The 5,130-nt window shown below is 34.9% G+C and overlaps 1 protein-coding gene across 1 annotated transcript in view; it reads right to left on the reverse strand.

The window, feature by feature from the left end:
• Positions 1–5,130, reverse strand: part of LOC120478286 (uncharacterized) — a 220,987-nt gene that overhangs the window by 110,755 nt on the left and 105,102 nt on the right. The window lies entirely within an intron of this gene.

Here is a 5,130-nt window from a genome sequence, read left to right on the forward strand (position 1 = left end):
AACAAATATATTGCCATGGAAAATAACCGAATGCTCTTAATCATTTCTGATTGTTTAATGAGTCGACTAAATTCGACTAAATGAGACTCTAAATATGAATTCATTGGGGAACAGAAATGTACACTGTGCTGGGAAACACTTGTGGTCGCGGCCCTGCTCAAATTTTTTTCATTTATTTTTTTTGTTATTTTAATATGCAAATGAAACATTTCTGAGCGTGTCTTAACAAAAAACAGCATTCTTACCAAAAATCTTTGTGTGCCAACCCGGAAGTTTGTATCTTACACATGCACTGTATCATGACGTCAGGCCAGAGCACCAGAACGATAAGCCTAGCTAACGTTACAGGGATATTCCACCATTTGGGGAATTAAGCTCATTTTCCACCTCGAGTAAAACAATTGTTGTTTTTTACCGTTTCAGCCGATCTCCGGTTCTGCCAGTCCCACTTTTACCATACAGTAGCTTAACTTCATAGTGTGACGGCAATACTAGGGGTGGAATGGACGTTGATTTACAGACTTCACGGTTCGGTACGATTTCAGTACAATGGAGTGAAAAGCAAAACAGAAATATAGAAGGCATTTTTATAAATGTCTTAAGCCTTGTATTGTTTAAATAAGTTTTATTAATAAAAGCATAGAACCAGTTTATTTATAGTGCACTGATAATAGTTTTATATTTAGTTTATTAAATAAATTAAATAAAAAGATTAAAAAAAGACATTGAGATATGTTTGGTAATTGTACCTGAATGAATTTAACATATTTGCTATATTTCAGATCAATATATTTGTTTTCCTTAATTTTAATTAACCCAAACTTTATTCTCATCAGAATTATAAATAAATGATATTCGTATAAAATTATAATACTACCAACACATTTGATGTTATATTTATGTGTAACTTAAAAATAAACAGATTAGTGCTCTGTTTTGAGGACAAGAAATGAAAACCAATGCAATATGATGAATGTCCAAAAGATGAAACACACACACTGTTTTAAAAAAGGGTTGGATAAATATACACACACTCCAGCATTGCAATCTTGACATCGCAGCCTGCTCATAATGCTGTGTTCACATCAAACGCGAATAGAGCGAAATTTATCGCTATCTAGAGTTTTATATATTTTTATAGCGTATTCTCCGCAAATTCTTTCCCAAAGAAATGTCAATTATAAGAATTATTATCAATAATGTTTTGCAATTCTAGCCTGCATGGCATGCAGATGAAGGGCAGCAGCTTTTGGGTTTGAAACGTTTGATGAAACTGAAATTTATGTAATGTAAATTAACAATTTTTTGTAAAGATAAAGGCCAAAATATGTTTCACAAGGTCATACTCAGGTATATTTAGGCTAAAAAAAAAAAAAACAAGAGTAACAATAAATCTAGATTGTATATTGTGTTACTTTGGTCCCACCTGACGGGGTCGAGGTAACATGAGCAGTCTGAAGTTCAAAGTGAAATTATACTGAAGTTCTACATTTTTAAAAAATATCACCTGGTATTGATAGACCACACTTGTGAGTGACTGACCACAGCAAAAATATATCTCCTCATAAACCATCATCTTAAAATTATGCTTTTTTCTGACAAATGGTACTTTCGCCCCTGCTTTCCCCCCTAAGAAATACCTGAGGTTTAAATGCAAGAAAAACATTATTAATGTCCTATCCACCACTCTCCAAGGTAAAATGATACTCTAAAATGTCTTCGACGTAATAATCAATACACACTTTGATGCAATGTTTACCATACCTGTCTCCTGCTTAAAAACATTCTATGTATTGACAGCGCTGTTGTGTTTGGAACTAATGAGAGCGCCGCGCGCGTGACCACGTGACCGTGTGTCGAGGTCAAAGCATGACGGACTCGCAAACTCTGTTTTCAATGACTTTGGCTTTTTGTGTTTTTACTTCAAAAGATTGTTATTTCTGGCAGATTCTTCTTCTGTTCGGAGTAGCAGAAGAACAGCCTCCTGTAGCTTCACATTTAAATCTTATACAATAAAGTTCCATTACAAATGTTTGTAATGGAGAATGTAATAAACTTACTTGCAGTCTTGTCCACTAAGAAGAGAATTTATCAGTATTTTAAACCCAGTAACGCTTGTTGTCAGTCCGCGCGCGTCGTTCTCATGTTTTCTGGATCATAGATGAAATCAGATCCAGTCAGTGATTGACAGGAGCAGATGTCAACAGTTGTTACTTCTTTTCTTCTTCTCTTAGTTAATAGTGGATTGCAAACAACTTAAAGTGCATAACGCCACTTACTGCACTGGAGTGAGTAACATCACATAACTATAAACCCTATAAAGTATCTTATTAAGACACACTCATATTCTGTTTACCAACCCAGTGTTTTTAAGAAATGTAAATAATGCCTTTCTGGTGATTCTTATCCCATTTCTGTTCCCAATAACCCCATCAGATCCATTAACCCTGCATTGTTGCAATCTGTCTTTCCAACGCAAATAATACACATTGCAGCAAGTTCAGCATTTTCTTTAATCCCAGTTTTCTCTTTTCACTATTCCTTTTCCCCAATAAAAACAGGGTGCTATTCAGACCAGTATGATCTACTCTGTCTTGTCATTATTATTTCCTCCCGGTCCTTTCCTTACAAACCATAAAATAATTAGGCCAAAGTGCATCAAGCGCAGCTCCGTTGGTTTTTTATAGTTATCAATATAATTATTAGATTTAATTTATTGCCAGACTTTACTATGTGAATTATCATCAGAAAACTGAACATTTAGCGTTGTCAGGCTTTTATTTGTGCTTAAAGGATAAAACAACGGCTCTGCGCGCGCTGCTCATAAACACGGCTGCTGTAACTTTAAACTGCCACAAGATGGCGCTGTTATACATTTACATTTAGTCATTTAGCAGACGCTTTTATCCAAAGCGACTTACAACTGAGGACTAAAGCAAGCGAGTCATCGTGAAGAGGCAAAAACAACGCCAGAAGTGCTAACATACAAAGTTCAGGCATTGATCAGAGTAGCAGAAGACAGGTTAAAGGAAAGAGAAAGAATGATCCTTTATTTTTTTATGAGGTTAAGAGTTCACGGAAGAGATGAGTTTTCAGCTTTCTTTTGCATGTTTTCAGGGATTCTGGACACTCTTGTTTTTATTTTTATTTTTTATTCCAGATCACATTTGTTACAATTCAACTTGTAATATGCCTATATAAATCATTTAGTTACAGTTCACGCTTTCATTAAGAATAAAAAAAAAAAACCAGAAATACACACCAGCCAATAGATAGAGAATTGAAACAAATATCATATAAGTAACAAATAATCTGTATAAAAATAAAAAACAACATAAAAGTACACAGCCATAGTATCAGACGGTAAATGTCCGTTAAATTAATTATAAAGTTGAATTAGATAAATATTGCATACATTTTTATGCTAATTTACCATCTAATACAGTCTATATAATTTAAGTGAATTTTAAAAACATTGAAAAGAGATTTGTTCTTCATAAATTTCGATTAATGAATAAAAAATATTCCAAGCAAAAGTAATAAGTTGACTATATATTGTACAGAGGAGTTTGAGTCAGAGTGAAATATTTCAAAACTATATAAATGTAAGTTTGAGGCAAAGTGTCCATTAATAAAACATTGTATATCATTCCCCAGAGAAGAGCATGTGAACAGATGTAGAATAAATGCTGCATTTCTCGTCTACATTCGGGATACATTTCCAAATAATCTTGTTACAGGGGTAATAGTGCTGAAGAATTTTAAATGATATTTCTTTTACTTTGTTTGTAATTATAAATGTATGTGGGTTACTCCATGCTCTATTCCCATTAATATTTCCATACAAGGGACCATTTGTACCTGGAGGCAGGGATACATTTCACACATAAAAGCTTTTTATTACTTTGTTGTTGATTTTTCTGTCTAGAAAAGATAGACTATTTATTGAAACACTGCTGGAGAAAAATACATTAATTTGATCAAATCTGTCCATCTCTAAGTAGGGTGATGATCCCATGGGGTTTAGCTCTGGATACAATATCAAACTCTTTTCTTGCAGGATGGACATTAACTTCATTATAAGTTAAAATTTGATTTTAGTTATTTAATAACTGGGATACCAGTAGAATATCATGTTTAAAGCAGTTTTTCCAAAGATAAAGTTTGGATCAATGTTCCAGAAACTGTTTGGATTTTCCACAAATCTTTTAATCCAGTTGATTTTTAATATCTCATTGAAAAGTGAGAAGTCAATGACCGATAAACCCGCCTCCTCAATTTTATTAGTCAAGATGTTTTTCCTGATTTTACGAGGCTTCTTCATCCATATAAAGTTATATAATAGTTTGTCTAGATTGGCACATTGTAACTTATGAATTTTTGAAAATATTTTGCAATTGTAACAGAGTTCGTTGTTATAGGAAAGAGTAGGCGGGAACCAGCGAACATTTAACACTTTTAATAAGAAAATAAAACATCTACAAAAAAGAAAGTGTAAGCCAGCAGCCCCTCGCGGACGACAGAAACAGAAGTTCAGGCCTGTTCCTCTCTCAATCTCCTTTTATGCTTCCGCTCCTCCGTGAGAGATGCGAGAGATACTGTGTGTCGCTCATTATCAATCAAACCACTCGTCCACAGCAATGTAATCGGCCATATTTGCTATGTCATGCGTGGGCCACTTTAGGTTCACTCATAGGCATCCCCACCAGATTTCATCCCTCATCTTTGCAAAAAACTGGCCCTGATTTGTTTTAAGATAACTGGGCCACATTTGCTGCAACATATGTGGGTCATGTTTGGTTTACACCCAGATTAGTCATTGTCGACTGTGCAACATTTTTGCCACCCACATTTGGTTTGTGATATTTGGGCCATATTCATTATTTATCATATGAGCCACTTTAGGCCCACATTCAGATTACACATTGCCATGAGTGCCGCATCTTTGTCTAAAAAGGCCCACATGTGATTTAAAATATTTCGGCCATATGTGCCATTTTACATGTGGGCCACTTCAGGCTCACACACATTTTGTCGGGCCATAAGAAGGCCTGCAGTGCCGCATCATCGCCTGAAGTGGCCCACATCCGTCTGCTATCTGAGGAGCGAGTGAAACACACACAAATGCTG

Source organism: Pimephales promelas, chromosome 2, assembly GCF_988280905.1.
Source record: "Pimephales promelas chromosome 2, fPimPro1.hap1.1, whole genome shotgun sequence".
NCBI lineage: Eukaryota > Metazoa > Chordata > Actinopteri > Cypriniformes > Leuciscidae > Pimephales > Pimephales promelas.